This window comes from Phaethon aethereus, assembly GCF_964289735.1.
Source record: "Phaethon aethereus genome assembly, chromosome: 2".
NCBI classification, from domain to species: Eukaryota; Metazoa; Chordata; class Aves; order Phaethontiformes; family Phaethontidae; genus Phaethon; species Phaethon aethereus.
Window position 1 is genome coordinate 99,503,138 of NC_138582.1, and position 17,814 is coordinate 99,520,951.

Sequence of the window (17,814 nt, forward strand, 5' to 3'; positions counted from 1 at the left end):
TTGCTGGGCGGGGAAAAGATAACAGGCTGAATGAGTCATATAGAAATTCTTAATTCTGAAAAATGGTTTTGAGCCTAAGCAGTAGTTTGTGTCATATCGCACTTAAGTGCTGTGCAAGTAGCTGTAATACGCTGCCGAAGTGATTGTTATTTTAGCAATAATTTAGAATGCTGCACATCACTTGCAGGGCAGCTGAGATGTTACTTTAGGATGAAAATAGCAGAGAATCATCACTCTGTTAGTCATGCAGGAGTGTGTGAAAGCGAGCACGTGTGATTTCCAGAGTTCTAAGCCTTCTAAGCCATGCGGCGTGGGTTTTGAAAGGGTTCAACCTGGTAGAAACCCCCTTTTACATGGGAATGTAGCGCAAGACTGCTCCATGCTGGAGTCAGTTGCCCCCCTCCTCAAGTGCCCTCTCTCCGAAAGCGGCTGGGACTTCAGTGCGACTTGCAGGAAACCTTAAGGGAGACAGTTACGGAATAGGTTTTAAAGCAAAGTATATCTATTGCATGAATAATTTTTAAATGTCAGAGATGTTAAAGACTGCAGATTTGGACAGCCTTCCAGGACACTGCAAATCAGGTACATTTCACAATGGAAAACCTGCTGCTGTTTAGCAAAGGCTCGGTGATTCAGGTGGGGTAGGCAGGAATTTCTGCCTATCTGTTGCAACAAGCCCATGTGCGCTAAGAAGATACTAAATCCCAGGAATATCTGTTACCTGGGAATAGATGAACGCAGCTAATTGCCTGTGGAGAGTGCTCTCTTCTAATGCAGGCTCGTGTCCTGCTGCTGGTTTTTCCACGTACTTTTTTAAAATTTTTTATGATACTCAGTACAGAAACTTGCACTTTTCCTATGATTGCTCTGAAACCAGATGGGTTAGCTTCCTGGACACACTGAAATGCCATCCTTCTCTCTCCCCTCCTAGGCTATTGAAGGGAAAGGTACCGAGGTAGTGGTATTTACTGCGTTACCTACTGAGGTCCCTGCCCACTGAAGTGGGGTCCTGTGATCCTAGGCAGCCTTCCTCATTTGTTTCCATTTCAATTTTGCATTTATGGCACGTGCAGTTGGAGCTCTGGATTGATACTGTGATGATTGTTAATCTGAACAAATAAATGCAAGTCAACACGTCTTTCTTCTTCATGCATCAAGGAAAAAAAAACAGTGAGAAAAAACATGAGTTAGGTCTACACCAGTAGCACAAGCCGGGTTTGTGTGGTTTGCTCTCAGACATTGGCCTGCCTCCGTACAGCTACTGCTCCCATAAAATCATACTCTTTAAGACTGTAACACTGGCAAATCTCAGGCTTTAGATTTGCCAACTGTACTGATGCCATCGTGTTGAAGTCTGTGACCTTGCTTCATTAAATCAATAACGGTCAATCATGTGTTCTTTAATTGCGCAAAGGGTGAATTCAGTCCAGTCCAGTTTCTAGGCTACTGGCTCTTTGCAAATTCTCCTTTTTCTGCAGCGGTAAAACTATTCTTTTGGTTCTTTCTGGAGGTTCTTTCTTCAATCCAGGCGAGTATTGAACCTGTATGATGTCCGTAGTGAAGAAGGTGAGCGTTGTCATCCTCGGGAAGGCAGTAACATGTCCTAGTCGGAGCAGGGGGGCCAGTCTGTCCCTGGGGTCCCTCGGGTCCCCATCCACACGGAGCAAGGAGGGTACGCTGTCAAGTGCCGCAGGGGATCGGAAACTTGCAGCACTGGTTTCTTTATCACAAAGGAACAATCAGACTTTTTTTTAATTCTCTCCCTCCTTAGAGCCAAAGTTATTTCTTGGCTTTTTCAAAGCTGGAGACTTCCTTCTTGAAATCAGGCTTAATCGTCTTCCCCTTCCTCTTCTGCCTTTCCCCGCGCCTGCCGTCATTCAGAACAGGTCGCGCGCGGTTTTGTGGCACGCTCCTTCCTCCCCTGGTGTGCCCGAAGCAGCACAGTAAAAGCGAACGGTTTCTGGCATCCAGGCCTGAATCATCACCATCTAAGCGAAGAGGAGAGAGCTCTCGTTTCATTTCTCGTGAAATCTGCACACTGAGGCAGGCAATCAGGCACCGGCTTTAATGAGGTTACATTTTTGAGATATTCTTTGAAATCGTAACAGCTAGAGACCGACCCCCAGCTCCAGATAAACAGATAATTTCCACACCAGAAATTCCTGTTAATATTTAAGCAAGGCTTAATCTTCCTCTTGCAATGAAGATACGGTCTTTCAAAGGAACTTTCTTTAAGAGGAGAATGTTTCTTCAAAAGTATTTAAGAGCTCGGATAACTATATATGTCATCATCAGGCTTCAGGCGTTGATCATTAGGGATAACACGGATACTTAGTGTTTCAGGAACCGGTGCAGCAACTGCGGTTTATTAAATAAACCGTCATGAAAGGGCTTGATTTCTCATCAGAGTGAGGGCTGCAAGCAGGGAGCTTCCAGTTGCCACGCATCTCACCTGTAATGCACAGGATAGCGTTCCAGCTGCGTACGTGCCTTTCCGATGTTTAAGGACACATCACCTTTCAGTGTAGGACAGATGACCAAAAGTGGATGAATAAGGACAGCTTAGTAATAGGATAATATTTTTTTAATATTAATGAGGCTACGCTATAAGCACTCAGCACTTCTACTATTAGAAAAGCATAGCAACAAAGAAAGTAGGGCAGCTTTATTAAGGACATTATGGAATCACAAATCTAATGCAGTACACATCGGGCTGAGTCCCACATGGAGTATATGTGGGACACTGTAAAATGTATGACTGTGCTCCTATTGTTCTAACAAGCGACAAGACAAAGGAGGGTGCTGAACACAGCAATGCAATCACTGGCAGTGTTCAGTTAAATCTCTCTGTCAGACGCGTAATTTTTATTATTTACCATGAAAAGCTAGGCTGGTTTTAATCACATTTGCAAACCATTTTACAAATCCGGAGTTAGACCGCTTACCCTCAGACTTTAGGCTTAACCGGCTTTGATTCCACAGAGAAAGAGTTTTCAATGCAGTAAAATGTTGTGATTGGGCAAGGCTCAAAGGCAAGTCAAAAATAAGCATGAAGGGCTTGCCACGAAATAATGCACATCTTGAAAGGAGAGATGCTTGCGTTTTCTTCCATTCATTTCACACTTGAAAAAATACACATTTCACATCCCCATGGAGGGAAGGAGAAGCTTTCTGATTTGAGTATTCGAACGTGACGTTTTCATCTTTGTGTCGTTTTTATCATCTCAGATATCTGAGCAAGGAATCACTGTAACATTCATCCGACATCATAGAAAATGCCCCAGAATTAAATTGTGACTCATTTTCATGGCAATTAAGGAGGAGGAAATATTAACTCTTTTCCCACAGCAAATGCCCTAAGCAGTCTCATGTGGATGCAAATCCTGCTCTTCTCCGTGTTGAACTCTCTGAATAAGAGCAGTCACAAGGCTTTACAATCCTGCGGTTACGCCTCTCATTCAAGGCAGACAAACCAGCCTTGAGTCGGTTCCCCCACATCAGACTTGCAGTAGAGCTAACCACTAGCTAACAAATTTTAGCTGCCCGCCCCGTGTCATCTCCTATTTCTCTTTATCTCCTGGGCAGCGCGTCACGCGGTGGTATTTGATCTGAATATCGAGGGCTGCCAGCACGCTGCACTCAGCATGTTTATTTTGGGAAAAAAAACCCAAAAAACAAAAACACCAACCCAAAAGCAATTCTAAACAGTCTTGGAATCATTTAGAGGCAACAGCTGGGATCAGGGAGTTTGGTAACCTGCACGCACAGCAGCAGCCCGGCAGAAGGGACAAGTCCAGGGACAACCAAGTCCTCCCTGTTCCTGGGAGAGGATCTAACTGCAGCCGCCGGTGGTGCGGTGGGGTTTTGAAACTCTCCCGCAGGCATTCAGGGGGGTTACTCCGCATTTGGGCTGCGCTGGTTTAGGACTAAACGTGGGCAGGACACGTAATGCTGGAGTGACTCTGGGGGTCAGACAGAACGGAGGGAAGGAGCAGACGAGTCCCAGGTAATAAGCACCGCAGTGAACTGCGTCTCTTTCCCTGGGCTGAACCGATGCATCGAGGCTGCGTCGCTTCCCATCTCCTGCCTTCCCAGGATGCCCGACTCCAGCTGCCCGGGCGTTTGTTCTCCCTTCGGGTGCAGCAGGTCGCAGTCCTCCGCACGCCCTAGAAACCCGGCGGGTCGCGACCTGCCGCTCTTCCGAAACCTCGGGCTATTCCAAGCGTTTCTGGTCAGACCTACCTGATGGTTTCAGAGGTCTCTCGCCACCACGGGAGATCTGTGGGGAAAACAGATGGGACAAGAGAAGGGGAGGGAGGTGGGTGTTTTGAGGGGAGAAAGGCCAAGCAGAAAACACAAGGGCTCGCCGCTCGGAAAGGCAGTAGAGAGAAACGTGAGGCGGAAAAGGAGGTTTGCTGGGAGCCCTTTGGTGCTCACCTTCGGAGGTGAGCCGCAACGGCAGCCAGCAGCGAGAGGGCTGGCGCGTGCCTTCCTCCCCTCTTCTGACCACAGAGGCACCGAAACTCGCTACCTCCCGTTGTGAAAAAGGGGCTGGGTGGAGCGATCCATATGCGTGGGATTTAAACAATCTATTTTACTTCTCACTTAGAGGAGAAAGCAGGTGACCTTGGTTAAAGTTACCAGGTTTTATTCCTGTTTTGCACTGCTATTTAATCAGTTTTCCAAAGAAGAGTTGATCCCTAGTAGTTGGTAACCACTGAGATTTCTTCCATAGCACCTGAAGCCTTTTGCTATATTTCACACTTTCTTGTTTTGCTAACTTAGAATGTGATACGTGTATACATCAAATACTTAAACAACTGAAATTTTTATTCAAACGCTTAATGTTTACCTTTTATTATTATATTAGAAAATGGCAAATGATATTTTGTATTTACTAGGTAATTTGATCTTTTTCTGAGGAGTTTACGTAGAGTTGCCATTGGATAGAAATCAGGCTATAATAGCATACAAAAAGGCAGCATTGGTTTTCATTATTAAATAAAGTCACATTAAATGATTTGGATGTGAAAGAAGAAGAAAGTGTCAAAACACATTTTGTATTTAAAGTTAACTGAATTATTAAATGAAGAAAGTTGTCGTTCATGAAATAAATTGTTAAGCAGCGCTTACAGCCTAGAACAGCTAGATCTCAGCCCTGGTGTCTCAGTTTATTCATAGGCTGGTGGGTAGAAAAAGACGTTTCTAGATTTTTTTAGCCTGTAATTAATTTCTCATTTCTAACGAAGAAGTCATTGACCAAGCTAAATCGAAGAAATTGAAATGAAGAAAATAAGTAACGCATTCCTTAGATGCAAGTGAAAAAAACTTGTTCGTCATCTCAGGAGCTTAGTCACTGCCTTGGCTCCCCATTTCAGTGCTCTGTCTTTCTTTAAACCCTTGTTAGCAAATGTGTTACTAAAACACTGAGCTTTTAATTTGAGCAGGGACTGGACGTCAGGGCTGCCCTCCTCCTCGCAAGCAAGCACCGTCTCTTGTGGGCTGCGAGCTCGTAGTTGGCTTAGGAGAGATGGGACTACTCCATAGGGAGCGGGAGAGCTCCACTGGGAGGGAGAGACTGAGAGCTGCCGGGAGCCTGAACCCAAGAACAACCTTCCAAAAAGTGGGAGACGAGGTTCCATGTTCCCTCGGGGCAGGTGCGGGCATTGAATTTGATTCTTCCACAGCGTGAACTAATGCCTTAACTGCAAAGTTCATGCACGAGAGGGAAAATACCGATCGCCTCCAGACTTGCTGGGGGTGAGGTGAGATGAACTTAGACCTGATGAAGCCTCCAAGTGTGGAACAGTTTGGGAAGCACCATTTTGGGCACCCTGCTGGCATTTAGACACAAGACATGCAGCTTGGTCTTGTCAGAGATGTGTATGTTTGGCTGCATGGACAGCAGAAAAAAGCCACGCATTGAGCGTGAAGCTTCTCGAATCCAGAGCAACTTAACTTTTTTCAGGAAACAAATCAAAAGGCCACGTTGTGCAATCACCACAGTAGCTTTTATTTGCAACCAAATACAATTAGGGTTGTTCAGTACTTCCATTTTCCCCATTCTGTCTGTTCATGGTGTCATGTGTAATAATTTTATTTTGTTTTTAAATTGTGGTGCTTCCACAGATCATCTTCTGATATGTTACAGACCATTGGTAGTTTCCAGACTGGAGGTTAAAAAGCTTTGACCCTGGGGACTCAACCATTGGACAGTTAAGTGCACGGAAAGGTTGGGAGCACAGAAGGTTAAAACCGGATTTTGTGACTGCCAAAAATATTAAACTCAAGCAGCCATCTCGCTCTCCTAAATCTAGCACACAGTATTTTCCCATGTCACAATCAGCACATCCCAAAACAGAAAACAGATCTGCTGACTAAATTCCCAAAACCTCTCTACTGGGCTACGGTTATTGCGTCTGCATTAATTTCACATTCCCACATCTGGTAGAAAAGCAGTTTTAAAGTCTTAAAATCCCAGTGAAACTTTCATTAACAGCAAGTATTGAGAAGCTTCCAAGGCATCCTTGACACTACTGACTAACTCCAAGTTTACTCCTCTTGATTTAGACTTGTCACACAGCTGGCTTATGTCGATCATTCGCAGGAAAGAGGTTTCCCTGGTTTTGTAATGCATTGATTAGAACCACCCTGTTTCCACCAGGGTAAATAAATGTTTCACACCATGGGACCTTCTTTTCCACATAGTTCAGACACATTGGCTGCTTCCCTCTGCTGGAGAGAACCAAGATTCATTCTGGACAGACAGTCCAGCCTACTGAGAGGTCCCTCTGAGGTCAAGGAGACTTCCAGAGGTGCCAGTCAGGCCATGTTGCGTGCTTGATGCTGTAAAGTGCTTCTGAATTAGACCTCAGCACTAGATAAAGCAAGATACATCATTGAGGATTTGGTGTATGCAACCAAGATGCTTAATTTCTGGTCTGATATCACATGAAGATTGTGTCCTGCTGCCCCTGGAAAACGTTTTTCAGCCTTTGTGCTATGGTTTCTTGACTAAATACAGAAGTTGCCCGCATGCTCGTAGACCTCTGGGGAGGAGGAATACTGCTGGGTTTTAAAGAGTTCTAAAAGCATAAGATGGCCTAATTTCCTCTCATGAGTCTCAAAATTCTCTCCTAATTTCCTGTCAAATAGCTGCCACATTAATCAAATTGCAGTCCCATGGAAAAACTCTGATCTTGCCAGTTTCTGTGCCTCTAAGTGTTTAGTGCTCCTTCAGCTGACTTCTGAAAGCCTGGTTCAAATGGATGATGTTTTACACTCAGTTCATCTTCAAGGTTGGGAGTACTTTGCCTTGCCCAATATACTGGTATAGAAAAATCTTCTCAGTAGGAGAAGGGAGATATACCACATACAGGCATTACCTTTTAATCATCCAAGCCTGCTGGATTGCCTGAGACAAAACAGAAATTACCAGCGCAGGAATGTCCAATCGATATATGGAGGAAATTTCTGCGCTCTCCACAGAAGACACAAGGAGAGACAAGAGAGAAGCAGAATTTGCTGCCTTAGAAAAGGAAGATGAAGATATTCAAGAGAAATGTTCAGTACAACAGGAAAAGTCGGGAACTTGGAAAAAACTCCGTTTACAAGAGGTCCCCAAAAGAGATGGCATAAAACAAGCATTGAACCGTAGAGTTACTTGGATGACATTTGCTCACTTTATGTTTGCAGGGACCAAAACTCAGAACCATTTTTGTCAGAAACGCAGTGTTTGGGGCATCTTATCTCTCTCCAGGAATTCACTGTTGCTTCAGAGTTTCACAACTAGCTCTTCCAGTTACCCAAATAGTCATGGAAAAATGCTAGAAGAGTCCATCCCTCCCTCTTTTTAAGTGCTCGCTGGAAACTTTTCACACTATCCATCACACAAGTCCTGTCAAACCTCCCTTCCAAACAAAGCTGGACTCCCTGGAATTCCCCTAGGAAAGAGGTAAGTTTAAAGTTTTCGCTTTTTTTTTTTTTTTTTTTGACTTTTCAGCAGCAGGTCCCAAAGCACTTTATAAAAAAGTCTGGTATCTTTATCTCCAGTTCACATACGGGGAAACTGAGGCGCAGCAAGGTGGGTTAATCTACGGTCAGTCCCAGTTCAGCAGTGAGTCCAGGGATAGAAACAATTTCTACTCCATTCAAGCCCAATATTGTATAAATAGGGGTCCCTGGGTTTGGTTGCCAGGGTTTTAAACCCCTATTTACCACTTCCTTTCATATACCTTGTATATCCTATATCTTTTCTCTCCCCAGTTGCTGAAACCCCGTGTTGTGCACCTCACCCTTCCCTCCATGGCAAAACAGATGGGAGCCAGCTGACAGCAATCCGCTGCTTCTTTCTAGCACACATGTGAGTTCTGATCCAAAGCCAGCAGCTTGGTTGGCAGGAAAAGACTGAAAAATATCACTGCAATTAATGTGGAGAAACTTGAAGCTATAACACTATCAGCAATTCTGCAGAATGAAACACAGAAGTGCAAAAAGACTAAGCGATGCTTTGCAAGCCATATGGGGTTTTTTTAAAGGGAATGCTGGACAATTTTTAATAGACCAGTTGGATGGGCAAATTCCTGTGATTTTAGGGCAGGATATGGAATGACAGGAAGTCTGCTGGATGGGCATCTCTGGTGGAAAAAGGAAAAGGCAAGACGTTTCAGAAGGTGGATATCAGAACCACAGAGGGTTTAATACTGCCGGGTTAATGCAAACAAAAACTCTTTAATGGCAATCTGCCTGTGTTGGGGTTGCGGAATCTCAGTCAAATTCAGAAGCAGGAGAGCGAGATCAATACAGAGCAGAGTACCAATTAACAGCCCTGGTTTTCAAGAGCATCCTTCATTTGTCCTCTAATATTTCCTTTGTCTCTGTCACAGTTAAAAGACAGCACTGAAATTTCCCGTACAAGTTATGAAGCAGGTTGCAGCTAGCAGGAGAAGCGACACCATATACGTTAGAAATCTGTGTTAATCATACATAGAAAAACAACTTTAAAGTTTAAATATGTATGGTTCCTTGCCTTAGAACAGAGATTTACTTGAGAAACAGACATGATTTGTTAAGTAAATGCTTTTTTAATTCTCCTCAGAGATATGTTTCCTTAAAATATAGTGTATGTCCTTGTACATATAATACAGTCATACTAGGGAAAATACAAACAAACTGCAGCGAAGACAGGAAAAGCTTAGATCAGTGCCTGCCTCTGAGAGCCAGGCAGCTGCAGCTCCAGGGTCTCTCTTTGTTCCCCTTCCCCACAGGTGTCCCAGCAAACAGTTAAAAAGCAAAGTTTTAGCCTGACTGTAGAATTTCACGACTTTAGTTGCTTGGTTTAGCTGGTTACGTTACCTCGTTCCTTTTTCAGGGCAGGTCTCCACTGCAGGGCTGAACCAGCCAGCCAGGGTGGGTTTTATCCCTTGCTCCTTTACCTCCCTCCCTCCCTTTGTTATGAAATCTTTTGCGTTTTCGCTCCCGATGGGGAATGCTGGAGAAACACTTCAAAGCCAACAAGTGGAGATGGCAGCGACTGGCCCGCAAGCAGGGCAGGAAGCCCAGCGGCACCACGAACAGACTGCGGTCGCTGAGGTCCACTTGCCGTTTCATCACGGAGCGAGTCTCACTCGGCAGCTGTACCCACCAGCCTGGAGGGTGGGACACAGCCCGCCCAAGCCTTGAGCAAGCCGTCAGCCCCTTCCTACCTCTGCACAACACTCTCCGGCCTCACCGGACTGCTGGGGGGCTGCATTTTGCATAGTTGTGTTTTTTCTCTCTCATCAATCATAGAATCACAGATTGGTTTGGGTTGGAAGGGACCTTTGAAGGTCATCTAGTCCAACCCCCCTGCCATGGGAAGGGACATCTTCAACTAGATCAGTTGCTCAAAGCCCCACCCAACCTGACCTTGAACACTTCCAACGAGGAGGTATCCACAACTTCTCTGGGCAACCCGTCCCACCTGTCTCACCACCCTCATCGTAAAAAATTTCTTTACGTCCAATATAAACCTACTCACTTTCAGTTTAAAACCATTACTCCTCGTCCTTTCTGTACAGGCCCTGGTAAAGTCTTTCTTCATCTTTCTTGTAAGCCTCCTTTAATATACTGAAAGGCCACAATAAGGTCTCCCCGGAGCTTTCTCTTCTCCAGGATGAACAACCCCAACTCTCTCAGCCGGTCCTCACAGGAGAGGTGTTCTATCCCTCTGAGCATTTTTGTGGCCCTCCTCTGGATCTGCTCCAACAGGTCCATGTCTTTCCTGTGCTGAGGGCTCCAGAGCTGGACGCAGGACTCCAGCTGGGGTCTCACCAGAGTAGAGCAGAGGGGCAGATTCCCCTCCCTCGACCTGCTGGCCACGCTGCTTTGGATGCAGCCCAGGGTACAGTTGGTCTTCTGGGCTGCGAGCGCAGATTGTCGGCTCATGTCCAGCTTTTCATCCACCAGTACCCCCAAGTCCTTCTCAGCAGGGCTGCTCTCAATCCATCTTCAGTAACAGAGCATTTTGGAGGAGCAAAGTGTGACTACCTTGAATTGCACAGATATTCACAATGACAGCAAAAATAACAAGGAATAAGGGCTGTCAGTGTTTAGCAACCTGTTCACTGCAGGAAAGTCACAATGCTTCAGGACTGGATGCTTTGGGGTCTTTATGTAGCCTGCCAGAGCAATTTCACCTGACCACTGGCCCCCTCTAAATAACCATCTTTTCCTTCCTCTGCCCGAGCAAGCACATCGGTTCGGGTCGCTCTGGCAGGGGCAATGTGCTCCCAGGCACTATTTCCCCAAGGGAAGTGGGGGACATCCCAGCCACGGACAGGTCATGAAACAGCAGCTTCAGGAAGGTGGCAACGCTCATTGCTCTGCACTAATTTAATTAATTTTAGTTAATTGCTCTGGTGAGAGCAGCCTGCTGCCAGCTGTGCCTCCTCCACGTGAGGGGCTGAATCTACCGGATTTGCTCTGAGTAGGGACGAGTCGTCCCGAGCGGGGATGGCTGAGGTGACCGGGGGGACACCAGGGATGGTGGTACACCCCAGGAAGCAGAGTGGTGCGGCTGCCAGGGGCACCCATCCATCCAGCCCCCGCGCATCGCTGCCCTGGGAAGGTTTTAGGGCTGACACTTTCTCCATCGCCCCTAACTGAGGGGTTTGTGCCGCGGCGTGAGGGAGCTGACATACGGCCCACGAGACTTGTATTCGGGGAGCGAGCTCTGCCTCTGCTCCTCCTCCTCCCCCTCGCTCAGCGCCCGGTGCCGCACTGAGGGCTTTGGCCGTAAGCTCGCCCGGCCCCTTCCGCGTTTCAGCGAGGGGGGGTCCCTGGCCTGGCTATATAGTAATTCATCTGGAAATCTAAAATGTGATCAGACCTGGTGAAAGCAAGCTTATTGGTATTTATCTTTCATTAAGTGCATGACCTGAAAAAAGCCACCTTTAGTTTTTTCCCCACATCACCTCTTGTTTAAGTTTATAGCACGCTATAGTTCCTCCACCATGCTGCACCCATCATATCATCTTACGATTCTGAAGCAAGAAACTGTATTTGATTTTGTCACCTGAATTTCATTTATTGCCAGAGACAGATTGCTAGCACTTCTGCACTTTCTTGTAGGTTTATATGAGAAAGGCTTTTGAGATGAGGAACAACGAGGGGTGAGTATTTCCATCCACAGCTATATTTCTAGAGCACTTTATAAAAATTCACTCCAGCCAAGAAGTAGATTTTTTTTACTTATTGATACAATCGGTATTTCTTGTATTTCAGAAGTGTAAAGGAAAACGCTCATATCATAGATGTATATTCTGCTCACACGCGTTGCAGGGACACGGATGAGTGAGTAAGGAAACCCTCAGGGGAAACGGATGAAGGATTTGGGCACACAAAGCAACAGGAGGGATGTCTTCTCTCTGCCCACCGCCCTGGGTCAGCAAGGGACACGGGTTTCGTTTTGGAGCCTGCCTGCCGCACAACTGAGACACAGCCATTTTGGCCCAAATCCAAAGGTGAGGAGCCGCAGCACCCTGCGGGTACCCTCCAGCGGGGTCAGCGGAGTTCAGTTAAGGGTTGCCAGATCCGGCAGCCCGAGAGAGGAGAGGCCACTGCGGTTCCACTCCCCCAGGTCCAACCCACAGCACAGCCGAGAATATACTCCCAGGAAGCACACACACACACACAGGTATGTATACACCACGTACGTACATCGATACCTGCGGCCAGCCACAGAGATCAATACGGAAACACTCAGCTTTCATGCAAACACTGGCAGCACCAGTAGCCTTGACCTGATCCCTTCTCAGTCTGATCAGGGTGAAGATCTATTAGTGGAGGGGGGGAAAAAAAAAAAAAAGTATGAATACAACGTGGATACCTCCAGTAGCTGCCCATAGACACTCAGCCTGCCCAGCAGCTGGCACTGGATCTTCTCACCTCCAGTTGCCTCCTGTGCAGATACGCACACACACAGAGGTCTCTCAGCAGACCCCAGTTGGAGTAGGACACCTTGGGTCACCAGCACCTCCACTTTCCCAATGCACAGGACACATGCACGCTCAGTGCAGGCTTATGGCCACTTCCATGCCCAGCTCCCTGGCCACTTACTTACCCTTCCAGCCAGCTAGTCCAGCTCAATATTTGCTCCTCATCACACACCAACATGCACACCCAGACGGGCTTGATCCCTCCCTGTCCAGGGGAACAGGATTTGGTTCCTTCCCAAATCCTCCCATAATAAGTCTTGTGCGATCCCAAGATGCTCATGCCCTGCACCTCACGGTGTATCCCCTACCCCAGGGCAGGGACCCCCTCAGTCTGTGAGATGTCCTGGAGACAGCCCAGCGAGAAGCCAGGGCAGGGAGCTTTTCAGGGCTCCCCTACCTGCGTGTGTGGAGATGGGCCTTTTGTCATCTAACCTAACAGGGCAGAGAGGCCAAAGGGTCAATGATATGAGAGGAGAGGGAAAGGGATAAGATATTCCGGAGTCAACACCAAAAAACAGGGAAGAGCCCTCCAGACGGTGGTGATGGTTTTCAGCCTCACAGCCTCCTGCAGGAGGTAAAAGGGGAGCCGATGCGGCCTGTAGCAATGGAGTCTAATGCTCACCACTGCAGAATTCACAGTGAGCCAGGGAACGTACTTTACTGTGCTGCCCCATTTCCCCTTCAGTCCCCAGCCAGGACTCTCTCCAGTCACCGGACTAGAAATGTTCCCTCCCTCCAGGGTTCAGTACCTCAACATTTTGCCAGCTTCTCACCCAAAAGCATCCCTGACAAACACCTGCACAAACGAAGAGCAGAGCATTGTAAATAAATACTGTATATCCCTATTCCCTCCTCTGAGACTGCCTGAGAGGAAAGTTAAGGCTTGCCCAAAAAAGGCATCTTTCCCCAACACACCATGGTCATAGCAATTCCCTTTCCAAAGACCAATTCCTTCAGCTCAGGTCTTCTCAGGTATCCCCTTGGACACACTCAGGCTCAAAACTGTGCTTCATTCTTCCCAGATCTGGATGGGATAAATGCATTAACAACAATTTCAAAATCATTCCACAAAGATTTGGACTCCAAGCTGAGGTTTCCATCCCCTGGGTCTCTGCAGCAAAAAAGACCTCTGGGTGAGGATCCATACAGCACCAAAGCACATTGGCACTTCCACCTCTGCTAAGAGCTCTAGGCCCTACTCTGGTTTGATAACAGTAACACTAGAGCAACAGAAGATTATATCCTAGCACTATAAAGTTGCTTGTCTTGATATGAATGTGTTGATAATCCTCAGAGTAGATCTACAGTCTTTTTTCTACTTCTCCATCAGCAGCAGGACTAACAAAACCTGGTTCCTTGCATTCGCCGTGCCCCTTTGTGCAGTATCTTCCTGTGCCCTCTCTAGATGTTTCCAAAATGTTCTGCCCATTCTCTGTCTCTACCCTCCCATCAGGAGTCTACACATGGTGTGACTGGTCAGGGGCCATTCGAATGATGCACGGGCGATTGGCAGATGTCAAACAGACTCTGCTGAATTTTCCCTCTACTCCTCTATTCAGCTAACGGTTCTCACAAATCTTAAAGAACTGAAGCTGCTGAAACTTTTACCTCTCTGGGAAATTCAGCTGAAGGTGACAGAAAGTTCAAAACTTTTGGCTGGGTGGAGATGGCATGACTATAGGAACATCAATTCTTTGGGAAACTAGGTAATAAAAAATACTGACTTTCTAGAAGAGGCCATGAGAATATTCCTCCAAGAAGATGCATTTTTAGAAGTGGTCCAACCCCTCTGTAGGAGACAGGCTGTGCAAAGGGAAAGGACATCTCCTCTGGCATAGTAAAGACTACAGGTGGTGCCTAACAGGTATGAGGGACTGGAGAAGGCGTAACCAATGCAGGATGGCACTTGTGTCATTCTCAGCTGGCCCCCCAACCCCTGCAAGCTGTGAGCAGCCAACATCTTCAACTACATGGGGGCGAACAGCAGCGCTGCCCCTCTCCTGGCTCTGCCGTGGGCACAGATGAGTGCAGTTGAGAACTTCAGCCTAAAATTAGCGATGACTTACCCTGTCCGTCTTGCTCATAAGCCAAAGCCATGCAGAGACTCATCATGCAGAGGGAACTCCTGGGGATTAGGAAACTTTCGTGATGGGGAAGAAAAGGGACACTGACTCCAAGATCTCGAAATCCCAACCTGCTCCAGTTTGCACCCCTTCACTCAGGGCAGCTGGGTGGAGGGTGTCTCAGACCCCCTTGTCTTCAGAGAGAGAATCTCGTAAGTGCATCTCCTTTAAAAAACAATTTTGAGTGGATTAGTGAATAGTCATTTACCCAGGCATGGTGATTAAACTAAGCCTGCATCAGTATTGCCTCCAGAGGCACCTGGAAAGCTTATTGCTTCAATTTTCTCTTCTTCTATAAATTTCAGAGCAACCTCAAGAGAAATTAGCACAAAAATACCTTCTCCTTATGTTGTCCTCTGTAGGGAAATATTTGGATTTCTGAGAGGTTTTTTGGCAAGATCTGATAATAGATTCACTGAAGACCACGGTCAGATCTCTCGGTTGAAAAGCAAAAAACTGAAGACAGAAGGACAGAAACTCAGGTGGGTCAGTTTTCACAGCACACCTCAGGTCAGCAACACTTAACCCTCCCACACCTCAGGCTAATCTCAGAAAACCTTTGTCCAGGGCAACATCTTCATAGCACTTCAGATGTTTGACTCCCTTTCTTTAGTTAACAACCTGTCTTTTAATTTTTTACCTTCCTCCCAAAGATGCTGCGCAATCCTATTTCCCCTTAGATTCAGCAGAAACAGGAACACACCCCATTTTCACATCTTCTGGGTGAAGTGGAAGTGCAGCACCCAGCACTAGGCAGGGCATGGCACTACAAGATTCACCTTACCTCTGTGCAATACCGCAGCTGAATTTAAGTTTTCAACTGCATAGGAAATACATGCTTGATAAAGAATGAGAGACTAATGAAGACAGCATGACTCTGAGCTAGCACAAATCTCGCATCATGTTGCCATCTTGGATTTTAAACCAAGCTGTCAATTAAAGATTTAAATGAGGTCAACTGCGGTGACCCAGCTAAACAAGGCACAGTTAATAACAGGCTGACCTCTCTTACCCTTCTTCCCCCAAACCTCCTCTTCTGTGTACACTTACTGCTCATGGGGCAAAAAAGAAAAACAGAGATTAGCACTAATTAGGTCTTACTTAACACGGTTGTTTAAATAGTTAACTCTTTCCTGCTGCATTTTTAACATAGGCACCCCACCCTGTTTATGGGTGACAGGGAAGGATTTGAATGCTTTTAACACCCCCTCTTAGCAGGTCTTTTGCTCCATCATTACAGAGATGCTGTCTAAAGCAAGCCCAGTGTTTATAGGTGACACCGTTGGGTTAATGCTGACATGTAAGGCATACTCTTGGGGGAAGTCCTCATCCTGAAGAGCATCTGTGGGATATATTCTATAAATCAAACACATCTAACAAAGTCTGTGTCTACCTTCTGCTTCCTTGTAACACACCATTCCCTAGAGAAGCTGGTACTCTGATGGCTGACAGATAAGAGGAACAGGAATAATTGCAGACTGCTGCCACCTGTCTTGGAAAGTCTACAGTCTTTCACCATTGACTATCGGGAATATTTGCTTGCTTGACAGTATGGGAATGGATATACAGAAATAAACGGGTGTATCCACTGATAAGTACCAAAAAAATACATAAGCAAACAAAACGCTTTAAAAAAGCGTAAATAAAACTCCTGTGCATTTGTGGTACTGTCTGCTGCTGTGCACATGCATGAATGCGTGTGTTGAAAGCAGACTTGGCTGTGAGAAGGATGTAGCTGAATTTGGGTCTGCGTTGGTCAGGGACTCTCTGTGCTGCATGCAGAACCGGTTGCTAAACTACCTGTCTGTCCTTCACATAAATAAATGAATTTATAGATAAATAAATTTATATAGATGGTATTTATAAGAGTAGGTTGAACAGAGAATCCTTATTGTTTGGCAGGAATGAGACAGTAGGGGCACACAGAGGAGAAAACCTGGTGACGGTCGCTCCTCTGATATAAATGCTGCAGGGATGCCAGGCGAGGTAGGGTCTGGGAGCTGAAGATGTTGCTGGGTACAAGAGAAATACAGTGCAGAATGGAGCATCTGTTAAACACTAGGGATATGTAACTACTCAGAGAACCAGAAACATCGTTTTTATGACAGCTTTATGGATTAGGATACTTCTGGAGGATTTTAGGGTTGTCGCTCGGTGCCCGCTGTCACTATTCTTAGGTTCTTATCCCATCACAAAAAAATTTCCCCTGCCTCCCAGTTTAGGCTTCATTTCTGTTTTGACAACAGAAATCCAGGTAAGTGGACCAACCTCTCTCTCACCTCAGAATATTGTAGGTCTTGTCACGACCCCATAGATCAGCGGGAATCTCAGCGGAGAGAAATTTCAGTCCAGAATTTAAAAGCGTTTACTTTGCTCCTGCTGCTTTTCATCTATTTTCTCTCCTCCCGGTGTGTATTTTTCTGCCGCTGACTGAGGTGCTGCATACTGGTCGAGCAATGCTTGGCCCATTCCCAGAAGAAGTTGCGCGCGGGTTTACTGGGAACAGAGGAGCGAGAAGGAATTTCAGTGCGCCTGATAACTCTCCTACCGATGGGGTGCCTTCAGGTAACAGCAGAGGATTTGATTCCAGCCATTTCCTACTGCTGTACCACTGCTGAAGGAGCACGACCTCTGAAGAAACGTATCCAACATCCTCTCCCTGCTTATACATATACCGCAACAGCTTACGAAACTATAACATTTATGTGTTTCTTAAAAGCGCTTAGGGAAGGAGGCCTGTCCTCCTAAATCCCCTCTGCTTCTGCTTCAGGCAGATTTTGTGTCTCGCTGCAAACAGGCACGTGAGAAAGGCTGGGCTGCTCTTCCAACACAGATAGGAAGCCATTTCCTTCAAGGGGCGTAGGAAGACTGGCAGGAGGTTTTTCTTTTCATTTTCCATGCGGTTATTATCAGCTCCTTAGCAGTGCTGGTTTGGGATTGCGTAGCCTTTCGCCCCACGATCATTTCCTTTCGTTCCTCGGGCCGCTGCAAAGGCGATAAAGCAGCGGACGCTCGTGTTCGGCTGAGTGAGCAAAGGAACATGTTTGGTGGTCCAGGTCAGAAAGCTACAAGGGGGTAAACCCCAAGCTGGAAGTAGGTAAGTGCTGCTTATTGACACCCACCCTTGCCTCCTTCTCTCGGGGTGGGGTGTCTTTCTCCCCCGGCTGCCAGCTTGCCGGGCGCAGCGGCGCTGCCACCCTCTCTCGGCTCTGCAC